The 16906-nt window shown below is 42.0% G+C and overlaps 1 protein-coding gene and 1 long non-coding RNA gene across 2 annotated transcripts in view; both read left to right on the forward strand.

The window, feature by feature from the left end:
* Nucleotides 1–16906, forward strand: part of LOC144369109 (acyl-coenzyme A oxidase-like protein) — a 354862-nt gene that overhangs the window by 221688 nt on the left and 116268 nt on the right. The window lies entirely within an intron of this gene.
* Nucleotides 7143–14352, forward strand: LOC120884792 (uncharacterized). The gene is made up of 2 exons (XR_013428561.1): nt 7143–7600; nt 8980–14352. It is a non-coding gene; the product is annotated as an uncharacterized LOC120884792 (long non-coding RNA).

Below are 16906 nucleotides of genomic sequence, written 5' to 3' on the forward strand. Positions count from 1 at the left end.
GGAGGAACAGCAACCAATTTGGATTCCAGAGAGATTAACTAAAACAATTTCTACAGAAAAAGAAGATGATTTGACTCAAATCCATAACAGCTGATATCCAGAGCTCCAGCTTGGCTATTCTTACATCTACAACAGTGATTTACCACGGTGCCTTTTTCAATATCTATTTTATTATTACATTTTTCCCACATCATAAGGTTCTATTTTATTTATTTATTTATTTTCTCTTTCTTTTTGAGCTCATACAAACCTAGGTTAATGTTTTTCTGATCAGTTTTATTTTTTGACTGTGTTTTATTTTTTTTTTAACTGTAAAGTTTTTAAACATTGCAATGGAGATTTCACCTAGGTATAGCTACAAGGCCTTTATTTACTATTGTCTTATATGTTCTATGTTATGTATGCACTGTTTTGTGTTGTATGTCTGTATGTGTGTATGTCCATATTTCATTTATAAGGAGCGCTCATGTATAAATAGATATAAATGGATCCAAAAAAAAAAAAAAAAAAAAAAAAAAAAAAAAATCACGTGACTTATATGGTTTAATTTAAATTAGGTAAACAGCTGTTATAAATTTTGCTTTTAAAGGTGGTTAACAGATCTGTTTGTTTACTTTCACCTTTCCTTTTCATTATATTTAACAATTCTGTTCAAGATAATGTCTCTTTAGCACCATGGCCAGAATTCCCATCTCCATCCCAATGCCGGTGAAGACTAAGATAAAACCAAACTACAACTTCTATGATAGCTATCACAGTAAACTATATAAACTGATACATCAATCAATATAACTCAATAAGTATCCTCAATCAAGGACTTAATTTACTTTGGGAGAAAATGGACATATTGACAGACTCCTCCACTTTGAACTGCTCAATCAAGGACTTAATTTACTTTGGGAGGAAATGGACATATTGATAGACTCCTCCACTTTGAACTGCTTACACAACTTGCCTGGACTATGTATCACCTGTATGCATTGTGCTCTATTTGTTGATACAGTGAATTATGGTAGTGCTGAAATATCTTAGCTGCTGTGTCACCAGTGTTACTGTTCTTCCTAAGGAGCCGTCAATTGGCTTGGTGTCGTGGCATTTCTGTATCTTCCTCCCTTCTACTAGTGATGGTCTAAAACTTGGGGGCCAACAGAGGTGAGGCAAGAACCTCACCCCCCCACTGGCACCAAGGTTAAATTTGGGGGCCAACAGAGGTGAGGCAAGAACCTCACCCCCCCACTGGTGCTTAGGCCTATCCACAAGCATGGCTATGCTAGACCGGTAGTCAGTGACGGGTTGATCTGATTACAGTGGATTCAACCTAAGACAGGAAACTGACGTGTAAAAGTCAGTTCTCCCATGACGGGTAAGAACCACATGTTAAATTGGACAACCTACCAGGCACGGTCCCTAGCCACATTGCCATTGCTTAATTAAACAGAAGGGGGCAGATGCTAGGAGCCACTGCAAAGTATTACATTCATATGGAAATTGGGCTCCTACTGTTCATTTAGGCCCATTTGGGGACTCAAGTTACAAGACTCCTGGAGAGTTCCCATTGGTTGGGGAAGGATGGTAGGAGGGTGTTCCGGGGGAAGTGGAGCCCCCCGTGTCCGGTAGGGACACACGTGTGTGGGTGTGTGTGGACCGGCTTGTTAGGGGGACGCACACGGCCTCTCAAAAAATAAAACTTTGTTTCAGTTCCATCTGGCTTGTGTTTTTGTGCTCAGCCGGATTGCAGCATCACAAGCCGGCGTGCACTGACAGCGACCCGCGAAAGCGCTCAGCAGGAAGGCAGCAGGTGAAAACAGCAGCGGGCAGAAGCGGAGCCAAGGCTCACGCGGCCCCCGCCGTCCAGCCTGCAGCATGAGGGGGTCACTGTAACATATAGTTCAAGTATTGCTGGTTCTCGTCATTTTCCCTTTTCTCCACAGGGTTTTGGTATATTTTGTCCATCAAGTTTTTAGAGTACTTTCTACGGGAAGGATCATTTTGTCATAATGCAAAAGTTTTCCGTCAATTTGAAGTTTGTCTTTTGACTTTATTTATGGTGCTTTTTAGCCATGCAGAAATGCTTTTTATAGTCTTTGGGTTTTTAGCTCACAGTTAGAAACCCTTTCCCATCCTTGGGAAAGATGAATTCCCCTCATGGGAGCTTCAATATTAATGACCTAGAGAGTCAGCGGATCGAGTTTGGAATTGCCAAAGCAACTGAAAATTGAGGAGGAACATCCAAAAACAGGAAGAAGTCACAAAGGGAACCTTCAGACTATGGGTATGCACACCATTTAGATCCTTGACCAATTCTTGAAATACCCGTGGAAAGGCAGGGACGATGACAAGGAGCTCAGGGAGTTTTAAGCTGGAAAAGCTTAAAGAAATTCAGCCCTTCATGCAGAAGTCAAGTTTGTAATTGGAATCCTGACAAATTAGAGAAGTGCAGTACACTCAGCGGGATTTCCATGGAAATGCCAGAAGGGTCACAGCTTAGAAGTAAAATGATGTCCCAGGAAAAGGGATTTGCCTAAGGATTAATGCTAAAACTAAAAGAAACCAAAGCAAACCAAAGTAGATTCTTCCTGACAAGGCAGAAAACCAAGCCTCCACAAGTTGAAGTTTACCTGCTAGCAGTTTAACTGCATGCTAGAATAAAACCAACACTCTTTAGGGTAAGATATCAAGATTCCAAGTCAGTCTTACCACAGCATCCACTTGACAATGAAATAAAAGACATGTAAAGAAATGGGAACATGTGTTTCGTAGTCAAGGGAAAAATCAGTCAATAGTAAAAGACCTAAAGGATGAAACAAATGACCCAGATGTTGGATATAGCAGACAAGGATCTTTTAAAAAATATGAGTAAATTTATTAAAAAGTGGTCAGGAAGATATGGATGCAATGAAGGAAGAGAGGGTGTTTCAGAAGACTTTGGAAACTAAAAGTATTAAGTGGGAAATATAGAACTGAAAAATCCTCTAAATACAAAATTAATTGGATGATATTAACAGCAGACTGCGCACAACAGAGACTGCACACATCTGTGAACCTGAAGATGGGTCAACAGAAATCATTTGAACTAATGTTCAAAGAGGAAAAAAATGGATAAAATGAACAGAGCATTGATGGCCTGAGAGACAGGATTGCACACCCTGGTATATGTGCAATCAGAGTCTTAGAAGGAGAGAGAGGCAGAATGAGAGAGAATTTTAAAAATTTTTAAATGTTATCAAAATAGCAGTACACAAATTCAGAAAGCTTAGCAACATTGTAGCAGGAAAGGATTAAAAACGAATATAGACATGGAACACCTTATAGTACAACTTCTAAAAATCAAAGACCAAGTTCAGTCTCAAAAGTAACTGGAGAAAAATGCCACTGGGTGCAGACAGCAATGATAAGCAAGATGGCAATCAACTTCCCATTAGAAATTGCAGAGCCAGAGGACAGTTGGGAGATATCTTTATAGTGTTGCTGAAAGAAAAAAAAAATCTATCTAGAGTTCTCAATCCAAACATATGCAAGACATGAGCTCCAAGAAATGCTAAGGAAAAAACTATATAAACTATATAAACAAATGGATCTAAATGAAAATTCAGATCTAAACTAAAGACCACTTAAATTGCTAAGTGTGCAGGATTTCTTAGAATTTAATTGGTTGTTTAAAGCAAGAATAATTATTTAGGGTTTATGACATATTTAAAAGTGAAATATATGGCAACAGTGTCATGAAGTATGGACTGTTGTATAAATGGAATCGTTCTATTCTAAGGTCCCTGCATTACACATGAAGTATGGCGTTGATTCAGCCAGTGTGGCTCAAGAAAGTACCCAGACTTGGGTGGCCAGGGAAGGCATCAGAGGCAGCAGTAACACCTCTGAGCTGGCTCTGCAGTCTTCCCTCATTCTCATCCTAATTGATTCTCCTTATTCTGTGACTTCCAGAACTTCGTTAATGTCAACCACTAAGCTCAGTATATTCTTCATTGTCTTTTTTTTTTTACTCATCTGAATTCTAATACGTTTTTTGAAAGCTCAATTTTAGGAAAAAGTTGTATGGACCTATGTTCTTGGGTATATCTTAGAAACAGACACAGCAAAATAAGGTGACTTCAATTGTGAGGGAGGAATTATCTCTGTCTGTACTCAATGACACCAGAACCACACTGAATCACTATACAACTATAATTTGACACTTTCACCTTTATTGGAGCTTTTACATATTGGATTTCCTTAAGCTCATGACACCATAGTCATCTTCTTCCTCACCCTAAAATTCCCTGTTAACTGAAGCTCTAGTCCTCAGTCCTAAAAGCTTTAAACTAGCCTTACTTAGATGCCCATTGATCCCCTTCAACCAGAAAATGATCATGCTGGGCCATTCTGCTTTCTTCACCATGCATCAGCCCTTCTTTTCTCCTCTTTCCCTCTCCATAGTGCCTTCATGGTACGGAACACAGGCTGCTCACCTGGTCTCTGAGGGCTTCCTTGACACTCACATCCCTTCTCTAGTGCACACGTCACATAATTTCCCAGGTCAACTTTCTGTAAATACTCACTGTAAACCTTGCTCTTCTGCTCACAGAAACCCATTAGCACTATCTCCCACTTAATTAAGATAAAACCCTTTGTCACTTGTCCAGAGATTCTCTATTGTGAGGATCCAGGTGTCATACCTGAGAACCCTCCAGAAGCAGATTCTGATAGATCTCTGCTGATTTCATTTCATGCTTTTGTTTATTTTTGTTTTAGAATTGAAAATGCTCGAAGAATAAAAAAATAAATCAGTCCGTGTTGCATTTCTACTCACCTAAATAATTTCCATTCTCTGAGACTGTTTTTTCTTTACTTGAAATATCTTCCAATCTCCAGGTACTATGAAATATATCCCTTACCTCAAGGCTGTACATCAGTGGATCATCCATCACTTCCTTCTCTGAATGCATTTATCACTGACAATTTATGTAGCTCAATTAAATATTTAAATATTAAAAAGAAGAAAGTATCCTGGGGCAAAAATAAAAACTTGTCAATACAAAGGAAAACATGGACGAAGGAACAGAAATTGAAGGAGACAGACTACAAGTAGCCATGTGGTAGACTTATACCCAACAGAATCATTAATTATATTAAGTGTAAATGGCATAAGTATTCTAATTAAAAGGCAGATGTTGTCATAGGATGTTAAAATAAGGTCAAATGTTTTAAATGTAAAGACAATAACAGGAAAAGATATAGCATGAAACTACTGAGCTCAATAATATCAAAGAGCTCATTCTGATATCAGTTAAAGCAAAATTTAAGACTAAAGTATAGCCAGGGAGAAAGAGAGTCATTTCATGACTATTAAAGAGCCACTTGAGAAGACAGAATAATCCTAAATAGCTATATACCATAACAGAGATTGAAAAGACATGAAGCAGAAATTGACAGAAACATGGGAGAAATGGATGAATCCAGTAACCAATGAAATAAGTAGGTAAGACTTCAGCATGGCTATAGAGGATGTGAACAACACGATTCTTCAGTGCAGCCTTCTTGACATTTATAGGTTTTTGTTGAAAAGTACATGCAGAGCCATCATGTTGGCTATAAAATATCTTAATAACTTTGTAAGAATTAAAATAGTATAGAGTGGTTTTCTATTGACAATGGAATTGAATTAGAGATCAATGACAAAATGATATCTGGAAAATCTCCCAAACATTTGGCAATTAAGCAATACATCTTAAAATAAACTGTGAATCAAAGAAGGAATCACAAATGGAATTAGGAAATATTTCAAACTGAGTGACAATGAAAATGCAACATGCCAAATTTTGTGAAGTGAAGGAGTCCTTAGAGGAAAATGCAGAGCTTAAAATGCTTATTGTAGAAAATGAGAAGTTTGTAAATAAATAATATAAGTTCTCACCTTAAAAAGTTAGAAAAAGAAGAGCAAACTAAATACAATAAAGGTTAAAAAATAAACATTAGAAAGAAACTAATAAATTAGAAATCAAATTAGAGAAAATTGATGGGCCTGAAAGTTTGTTCTTTGAAATGATTAAAAAATTGATCCTTAGCTGTACTGGTCAAGAAAAATAGAGATGGTAGAAATGAACAGCATTAAGGATGGAAGAGGGGACATCATGACATGCTAACACACACTACAAACATTGCAATATGCTAAGAGAATAACCCACCCTAAATAAATTTAAGAACTTAGAATAAATTTCTGGAAAAATACGATTCTCAAAAGCCAATAAAAATAAAAGATCTAAGATGTCTATTAAATGAGTTTAACTTGTCAGGAAACATTCCTGCAAAGAAAGTTCCATGTTTATATCATTGTATTGTTGAATCTCATAGTCATTTAAAGACAAAATATATATGCCACATTTTCTTAATCCATTCATGTGTTGATGGACACCCAGGCTGGTTCCCTAGTTTGGCTATTTTGAATTATGCTGCAATAACACAGGTATGCATGTATTGTTGTAGATCAAGATGACTTTAATTCTTCAAGATAAATTCTGAGAAATGGTATTGCTGAGTCATGTGGTGGGTTCTGTGAATTGTCTATTGAGGAGTCTCTATATTGATTTCTACTGTGGTTATACTAATATATGGTCCTACAACAGTGCAAAAGTGTTCCTTTTCTCCATATCCTCTCTAGTATTTATCATTATTTATATTCTTGATGGCTGCCACTGACTAGTGTGAGATGAAATCTCAGCATCGTTTTGATTTGCATTTTCCTAATTACTAAAGATATTGAACATTTTTTCATATATTTGTTGTCCATTTGTATTGCTTCGCTTCTTTTGAGAAGTGTCTATATAATTGATTTGCCCATTTATTAATAGGGTTTTTGGCGTAAAGTTTTTTTGAATTCTTGATATATTAAACATATTAATCCTCTGTCAGAAGAGTAGCTAGCAAACATTTTTCATTCCTAATTGTTTCTTATGCTTTTTAGTTCGATGCCATTCCATTTATTAACTCTTGGCATTATTTCCTGAGCTTTAGGGTCCTATGGAGAAAGTCATTGCCTGTGCCTCTCTACTGGAGTTTTGAGCCTACGTGTTCTTCCAGGAGTTATAGTATCTACTGTAATTCCTAGGACTTTGAACCATTTTGGGTTGATTTTTGTGCAAGGTTGAAAGGTTAATAAAATAGGTACTTGTCACTCTGTTTTTCTATATGCTTAACAAAACACTGTTGAAATCTTGTTCCCAGGATGTGTTGTCCCCAACTGTGAACTCTTTGCTAATCTTGTTCCCAGGATGTGCTGTCCCCAACTGCCAAACTGCAGGATGCACTCCCTCACTCGGTTGCAGGCAAACTGCCCACTCACCCTGACCCATCAATGAACTTCCCTCCCTGCCCTCTCCAAGAAAAGTATATAAGCTCTGCTCAAGCGGTTCTCAGGGCTCTCTCTCTCTTTGCTATAGAGGGAGCCCCAGCATGCTGGTCTCCAAATAAACCCACCCTTCTGCTTTTGCATAAGACAGTCTCTTGTGGTCTCTTACTCCGACGTTTCGCTGGACCCTTACATTTGGTGCATTGGCCGGGAACTGCGCATCGCCGGACAGGGAGACCTCAACAAGACTCCTTTAGGGGGGTAAGTATGGCGTCTTATCTCCTTCTTCTTCTCCTCCTTGTTTTTCCTTTGCGATTGTTTAGCTTCTGGTTTCTGGCTTCTGGTTTTTAGCTTCTGGTTTTTGGCTCAGAGAAGAGCGAAAGCTCTCAGAGCTTCTGGGGGGGACGGAGGTGCCCCCATCTGGGAGGGACAGAGGTGCCCTCATCTGTCTTCTGGTTTTCTGGTTTTGGGTTGGCAGAGTGTGGTTGTCAGCGGAGAGCGTAAGTTCTCCCTGGCGGTGATGGATAGACGTGTCCCTGAAGCCACAGACCACGTCTCCTCAAGGGACGCTTTGGGAGACTCTGGGGGGGACGGAGGTGCCCCCATCTGGGAGGGACGGAGGTGCCCTCATCTGTATTCTGCTGCCAACCCGTCTGGTTTTGCCGGCAACTATTCTTTCTCTCAGGTTGAATTCACTGTCTGTTTTTAATCTTTGCCTCTGGATTTGTGTTACACGTTTACTGTTCATTGTGTGTTCATTGTGTGTCCGTGTTGGTGTCACATTTGTCATTTGTATTGTCCCTGTCTTTGTTCAAGTAACTTTCATTATGGGACAGAGTCATTCCACGCCTCTGTCCCTGACCCTTGATCACTGGGCTGAAGTCCGCATAAGGGCTCAGAATCTTTCTTTTTCAGTAAAACGTCGGACCTGGCAGACTCTTTGTGCCTCAGAATGGCCTGCCTTTGGAATTGGATGGCCTCCAGAAGGATCTTTCTACTCCCCACTAATTCGAAAAATTAGAGATATTGTTTTTCAGCCGGGACCACATAGCCATCCAGATCAACAGCCGTATATCTTAACTTGGCAGGACCTTTGTGAATCTCCTCCTCCCTGGGTGAAGGCTTTTCTTGTCCCTGTTCCTGCTCCTACCCCTCCCCCTACGATTCTATCTCTCAAACCTCCTCCTCCACCCTTTGTTCTCCCTGAGTCTCAAGATTTGACTCTGCTGGACTCTCCTCCCTTTCCTTATCCCCTGCCTTCATTCCCCAACCCCCAACACCCTCTAAGAGATTCCCCTGCTGCTGACTCAGCTTCTCCACCACAGGAGGTTAAGCCAGCTCAGTGCCCTACAGATGACCAACCCACGGCACACATAGCCCCTCCTCCCCTGGAGGAAGCTGGCCCAGCTAAAGGAACTCGCTGGCAGCGAATGATTAAAAACCCTGAAGCCCCCGTGATACTTCCCCTCCGTCCTTATGGGCCAATGATAGAGGATGGCCATGGTGGAGAAATGCAAGCCTACCAGTATTGGCCTTTCTCCTCTTCAGATCTATATAATTGGAAAAATAACAATCCCCCTTTTTCCGAGGACCCCACCCGGCTCACAGGTCTGATCAAGTCATTGATGTTTTCACACCAGCCTACTTGGGATGACTGCCAACAACTCTTAGGCACTCTCTTCACGACAGAGGAACGAAAGAGAATCCTCCTGGAAGCAAGAAAAAATATCCTCGGACCAGATGGGCGACCGACACAACTTCCCAACATAATCGAAGCTGACTTCTCCTTAAACCGACCCAACTGGGACCCCAACACCTTTAAAGGTAGGGAGCATCTGTCCACTTATTGCCGGGCTCTAATAGCGGGTCTCCCAGCAGCCGCTAGATAGCCAACTAATTTGACCAAGGTAAGAGAGATTATTCAGGGGCCTAATGAATCACCCTCTATGTTTCTGGAGAGAATTATGGAGGCACATAGGAGATATACTCCTTTTGATCCTCAGGCAGAGGATCAAAAGGCATCTGTCATGATGGCCTTTATTGGGCAAGCTGCCCTGGATATTAAAAAAAGTTACAACGCTTAGATGGATTGCAAGATATGACTTTGAGAGATTTAGTCAGAGAAGCTGAGAAAGTATACTATAAAAGAGAAACTGAGGAAGAGAAGGAACAAAGGAGGGAGAAAGAAAGGGAAGAAAAGGAGAAAGAAAGGGAGAAAGAAAGGGAGCAAAGGGAGGATGAAAGAAGCAAAAGACAGACTGAGGCATTGACTAAGGTCCTGGTCACAACAACAAATAGGCCAGAAGTTAAGAGACAGGGAGACAGAAAGAGATACCTGGGTCCATGCCAGAAGCCACATCTGGCCTCAGATCAATGTGCCTACTGTAAAGAAAAAGGACACTGGGCCAAAGACTGCCCTAGAAAGAAACAGCCACGCCAGCCAGCCATTCTAACTCTGGAGGATGACTAAGAAAGTCAGGGCTCAGATCCCCTCCCCGAGCTCAGGGTAACTTTTGAAGTGGAGGGGACCCCAGTAAACTTTGAAGTGGATACAGGGGCAATATGCTCAGCCCTTAAGGCCCCCTTGGGCCCTCTATCAACTAAAATGTCTCAAATTCAAGGGGCTAATAACAGTAAATATTGGGCTTGGACAACTAAGAGGACCATGGACCTGGGGAAAGGAAAAATCCATCACTCCTTCCTCCTTCCTAGTGATCCCAGAATGCCTAGCCCCATTGATGGACAGAGATCTGCTCACCAAACTCCAGGCCAGAATAACTTTTAACCCTGAAGGCCCCCAAATGAAATTTCTAAATCCTTCAGTAAAAACTCCTATAGTCATGGCTTTAACTATGTCAGTAGAAGATGAACATCAACTCTTCACACCCCCCAAGACTGATCAAACAGGCAAGCTATCCCAGAAATGGATAACAGATTACCCAGATGCCTGGGCAGAAACTGCTAAATTAGGCCTAGTCGTAAAACAACCTCCAATAATGGTGGAGTTAAAAACCTCAGCCTCCCCAATTAATATTAAACAATATCCTCTGAGCAAAGAAGCCCTGTCAATTGGCCTGGAACATTCTCCTGCTACCAGTAAAAAAGCCAGGAACTGGGGACTATCGCCCTGTTCAAGACTTAAGAGAGATCAACAACAGAGTGCAGGACATTCACCCCACAGAACCTAATCAGTACAATCTGCTTAGCACCCTTAACCCCGAGCGAAAATGGTATACTGTCCTGGACTTAAAAGATGCTTTATTTTGCTTGCCTCTGCATAAAGAAAGTCAATTACTGTTTGCTTTCAAATGGGTAAACCCAGAAACTGAAACGTCTGATCAACTAACTTGGACCAGACTCCCACAGGGGTTCAAAAACTCCCCCACTCTTTTTGATGAAGCTCTCCACAGAGATCTCAATAACTTCAGAACCATGCACCCTGAAGTCACCCTACTCCAATATGTGGATGACCTGCTACTGGCAGCAGACTCCAAGGAAAACTGTAAGTCTGGGACCCAAGCACTATTATCCGAGCTTCTGCCAAAAAGGCCCAAATTTGCCAGCAAGAAGTAATCTTCCTGGACTATTCCCTTAGGGGCGATAAACAATGGCTCACTGAGCCCAGAAAACAAACTGTTGTGCAGATACCACCCCCATCTAACAAGAGGACAAATAAAGAGGCTAAATTGACAGCCCTAAACAGAGTAACCATGTTAACACTTTCCATATGGGGGAACATAAGTCAGGAGATTTAACTACGTCGGAGCACCCCGACAACTTAACATCTGAGGACACTGACACTGAACTCCTTGACAACACTGAACCCAACTTGCAATTTCAGAAAGCCCTACACTACGTTAAAAATGTACACCAACTCACTCACCTTGGTTCAAAGAAACTGCAGGCATTCCTAAAGGATCAGGAACAGAGTTTTCCACTAACTGGCTCACAGGGAAAGAAAATAGCTGAACAAGTAACAAAAGCCTGTCGGGCCTGTCAATTGGTTAATGCATACCCCTCCAAGCTTCCTGTAGGAAGACGCCTTCGAGGGACCAGACCAGGACAATTTTGGGAAGTGGACTTTACTGAAATTAAGCCAGCAAGGTATGGACTTAAATATCTCCTAATCTTTGTAGATACATTTTCAGGATGGATTGAAGCCTTCCCCACAAAAAAAAAAGAAAGAAATGATAATCAAGAAGATCCTGGAAGATATTTTTCCAAGATACGGCCTGCCTAAGGTAATAGGGTCCGATAATGGACCGGCGTTCATGGCCCAGGTAAGTCAGGGGTTAGCCAGGACCCTGGGGATTAATTGGAAGTTGCATTGCGCTTATAGACCCCAGAGCTCAGGACAGATAGAAAAAATGAATAGAACCATTAAAGAGACCTTGACAAAATTGAGCTTAGAGACCGGCATAAAAGATTGGACTATGCTCCTGCCTTATGCATTGTTTCATGCAAGAAATACTCCCTCTGTTTCTTTGTGTAACCTAACCCCCTATGAAATTCTCTATGATGCCCCTCCTCCAATAAGGGACCTGACCCCAACTCTAAGACCTAACAATTCCTTTCACACCCTCTTGCTTGACAGACTTAAAGCTTTTAAAAAAAAAAACTCAGTGATACCCGTGGAAACAGCTGACCACTGCCTACCAACCTGGGGATGAAGGGACTCCACACCGATATCAAGTGGGAAACTTCATCTATGTAAGACGACATCAGGTGTCATCCCTAGAACCCTGCTGGAAAGGACCATACCAGGTGCTACTTATAACACCTACAGCGGTAAAGACTATCAAAGCCACAAACAGTCATGGCTGTGTGGGGGAAAATCCGACTTCTTCTGTAAGTCATAAGGATGTAAACATACAGGGGCTACCTGATGGAACCCAAACCTCCACCAGTTCTCAGACCATTGCCCCCTTGCTGAAGTAACAGGTACTGAGGTATCTCTCCACCCATTCACTCCTCTCTTCTCCTCTCAGTGCCCACACCGGGACCCACCAGGACTATCCAAAATGTAATGAAAATGGCCTTTAAAGTTGCTTTGTCATCACTGAAAACAGGTTACTAAAAATTTAAAGTCCCTCACAGGCTTTTTGGGATACTCACTCCAGTCTTCCCCTCTGCTCTACCTGTTCTACTACTCAAGTTTTTATTGCTAAGAAAATCCCAAACCCCTTTCCCATTATTCTTCTACATCTCTCCTTCCTCATTCTCAGATCCACGGAGCTGCTCTCAGCACCGCCTTCCCTGTCCTCCCCCTCTGTACCAGGCCCACAGAAAAGTCTTAACTGACCTTCTCCAGAAGTCTTCACTATGGCTGACTTTAGGACTTTCAGCAAAAGAGTCCCTATAAAAGAGTTCAGTATAGATAAACTTCCTCTTTTCATGTTGCCCTGTTCTACTTGGCCACTGGCTGGAAAAATCAGCACTCCTAAGCTAGACACCCCCTTACTAGTTTTTCACAAAATATGTGAACAGGGCCTCTGGCCTTGAGCTGAGGCTTCACAGAGATGGCTACATTTCTAAGATAAAAAAGTTATCAACTGGGTGCCATGGTAACAGCTGGCAAGGAAAAAAAAAAATTCTCCCCCTCCCAGGTGTCCTTAAAAAGTTAACTTGCCGAGAACAGAGAAAAAAAAAATAACAGAAACAAAAACTGCTTTTTGTGAACTTCTGCAGACTGTGAACTTCTGAGCCCTTTCCCTTACATGCTGAGTACGGAGTTCTAAAGCTGCCTAAACTTGGGGTTCAGGGGATTAATTGATTACAGTGGAAGCAATGCCCTCTGAATCCGGTTGCAGCCAAATAGAACTGTTTCCCTGTCTTCAGTGCTATCTTAGGTGCCTTGCCTTATCCATCCCTACAACAGTATAATTCTATATACTTAAACATTATTTATGTTTTCATAAAATGGTCAACAGATGTGATTAATTATGTAATGGTGCAGATGTTTCCCAGAATGCTCTATCATGACGCAGGTTCATTTAAAGATCAAATAGGGGGGCATACAACCCGGTTTCACCGGGAACCTGTATCCCTCGCTTTAGCCATCTTATTAGAAATGGGAATTGCTGCAGGGGTGGGCACAGGAACCACTGCCCTGGTCCATGGGACACGACAAATGACCCAATTAGAAACAGCAATGGACCAAAACTTAAAGATATTAGAAACCTCCATCACAGCTTTGCAGGAATCTTTAACCTCTCTCTCTGAAGTTGTTTTACAGAACAGGCGAGGGTTGGACCTCCTCTTCATGAGAAAAAAGGGCCTTTGTGCTGCATTGAGGGAAAAATGTTGTTTTTATGCCGACCATACTGGAGTTGTAAGAGAATCTATGAATAAACTAAAAAAACGCCTTGAAGAGCGTCAGAGAGAGAGAGATGCCCAAAAAGGGTGGTACGAGTCTTGGTTCACACAATCCCCCTGGTTAACTACACTTTTATCAGCCCTGGCCGGCCCTCTAATAATTCTTATATTGTTGCTAACTCTAGGACCCTGTTTGCTCAATCGTGTAATTTCCTTTCTCCAATCCCAAATTGGACAAGTCAAACTTATGGTAATCAGACAACAATATACCCCACTAGCAGACACAGAAGGTGACACCCCCCAATGATCACTTTTATGATTAAAAGTAGCCAGAAGAAAAAATGGAAAATGAAAGGTTAATAAAATAGGTACTTGTCACTCTGTTTTTCTATATGCTTAACAAAACACTGTTGAAATCTTGTTCCCAGGATGTGTTGTCCCCAACTGTGAACTCTTTGCTAATCTTGTTCCCAGGATGTGCTGTCCCCAACTGCCAAACTGCAGGATGCACTCCCTCACTCGGTTGCAGGCAAACTGCCCACTCACCCTGACCCATCAATGAACTTCCCTCCCTGCCCTCTCCAAGAAAAGTATATAAGCTCTGCTCAAGCGGTTCTCAGGGCTCTCTCTCTCTTTGCTATAGAGGGAGCCCCAGCATGCTGGTCTCCAAATAAACCCACCCTTCTGCTTTTGCATAAGACAGTCTCTTGTGGTCTCTTACTCCGACGTTTCGCTGGACCCTTACAAGGTGAGAGATAAAGGTCTAGTTTCATTCTCCTACATATGAATAACCAGTTTTCCCAGCACCATTTGTTAAAAGGGTCTTTTATTCAATGTGTGTTCTTGGTACCTTTGTCGAGGATCAGATGATGAAAGATGGGTGGGTTTGACTCTGTGTCTTCTATTCTGTACCATTGGTCCATGTGTCTGTTTTTATGCGATTCTTGTTACTATAGTTTTCTCAAGCTGATTTGATAATTCATATGGAGAAGCAACGGCCTAAAGTAGCCATCATAACTTGGACAAAAAGCTAAAGTCATGTGAAGATCTAGTGCTGCTGGATTTCAAAGCTTAGGCTAATACTGTAGTCTCCAGGCAGGATGGCGTTGGCATAGGATAAACAGAACCCGGGAACTCCACAGAGTCCAGAAATCAAACCACACATATTTGTTCACTCAATTTTTGACAAACATAAAAGAAATGTGATGATGAAAAGCTCAGGTTTTTAGTAGTTTGACAATCAACTAGACATTTGAATGGAAAAGAAATGAACTGCAGCCCATTTTCCCCCATGGGACACAAAAGTTAGAGATTGATCATAGACCTAAATGTAGAAGGAAAAACTAAAATGGACTGAAGACAGTGTAGGAGAATGTCTTTGGAAGTTGGAGTAAACTAAAATTTCATAGGAAGACCCAAAAGCAGCAATCATCAAATTAAATATTGATAAACTGGATTTTTTCCAAGAGGGAAAAAAAATTCATTCTCTAAAAGACACCAACAAGAACACAGAAAGGCAAACCATAAGCTTGTAGAAACTATTTGTAATATGTGAATCTGACAAAATGCTTTTATCTAGAATGTATAAAGAACTCCCACGATGTAATAATGAGAAGTCACAATGTAAGCAAAATTGCACAAAGACTTGAAAAGACACCTCACAAAAGAAGATAAAAGAATAGCTAATGAGCACATGAAACTTTGCTTAATCTTATCAGTCATAGGGAAATAGAAGTGAAAAACCACAGTGAAGTGCTTCAACACCCACTGGCCTGGTGATGAGGCAAAGCAATCCAAACTCTTGTGATTTCTAGTGACAGTCTAAAGTGGTCAGAGCTACTCTAGAGAGAGCAGTTTGGAGCTTTTCCTGTGGGATTAAATGAATACCTTTCCTATGATCCAACGCCTTCCCTAGATATTTGGCCAAGAGACATCAAAGTGTGTTTTCACATAAAGACTGTACAGGAATGTGGGTTGGTTTTGTTGATGATAACTCAAACTGGAAACTGGAAATTAAGTGTTCATCGGTTAAAGACTAGATTAAACAAATGTGGTTTATTTCATAAAATGGAAGGCCGCTCAGTAACAAAAAGGAGTTCTAAACTTCTGCTTCATGGAACAAGGTATGTGAATTGTACAGACATGACATTCTTCGGTGAAAGAAGTCAGACACCAAAGAGCTCATGCTGGGCCACTCCATTGAAGTGACATTCAAGAAGGGACACAACTAATTAATGGTGATGTAATGGTAGGATCAGAGAGGGAGGGTGGTGCTGCCCAGGGATCTCAGAAAGGTCTGGGGTGCTCTGTATCTTGATCAGCTTGGTTCTGTGGGTGCACCTGTGAGAAACCATCGGCTGTAAACTGAGACACCTGCATGCTCCACGTCTGATGCAGTGTGTCGTCTCTCGATGGAGGACATCAAGGTCTGACTAAACAGAGCCTCACAGCAGTTAGCTTGTCTACATTCCAGGCCCTTCATCTTTTCACTTGAGAAGTTAGAAACCTGAAGTCCAACAGGAGGCCTCAGCTGTTGGGTTTTGAAACCGACTGGATGAAGAAATAAGTTGGCCCGTGTCGGCAACGAGTATTCACCAGGGGTCCACTGTGTGCCGGGCTCTGGGCTAGACATTTTGCAAAGTCACATTGAAAATTAGCGTGGTGCCAGGCCATGGTGGTGGCCCAGGCTAGTGGCCAGGGTCACAGAAGTCAGGGAGAGAGAGCTGTGGAGAACTTGGTCCAACCTGAAGGCTGGCAAGAGTCCAGACGTTCTTTTGAGTTCCTGACAGGGAGGCTAGACCTCAGGAAGCAGGACTCTGGGGGGCAGTGAGGAGTAGCCAGTCATGGACGGTGGGACACGTCACCCAGACAGGATGTAGAGACAGGCAGAGCTGTGGAGACAGGCAGGTCTGTGGGGACACGTGCCAAACTCTAGGCTTACGATTGAAGAGCTCACTTATGAAATGAAATGGCATTTTTCAGCTTAAGGTCCGCCAACTCCTGGTGTGCTGGACTGGGAGTGACTGCACCAAGGTTCTCAAAGTTCTCCCCGTGGGGAGTGGACTCGCTAGAGCTGCTGGAGGTGGCACACAAGCCTGAGCCTGCTCTTCCATCTCAGCCTGCCTGCTCAGGGCCAGTGGCAGACCCTGTGGCCAGTGAAGGTCATGGGCGTTGGCTGAGTTCCTGATGTCGTCAGGAGCAGCCCGGAGCCCAGCGTCTTACCACAGAACCAGCTGCCTTCTTACGGGACTA

This window comes from Ictidomys tridecemlineatus, chromosome 12 (assembly GCF_052094955.1).
Source record: "Ictidomys tridecemlineatus isolate mIctTri1 chromosome 12, mIctTri1.hap1, whole genome shotgun sequence".
NCBI classification, from domain to species: domain Eukaryota; kingdom Metazoa; phylum Chordata; class Mammalia; order Rodentia; family Sciuridae; genus Ictidomys; species Ictidomys tridecemlineatus.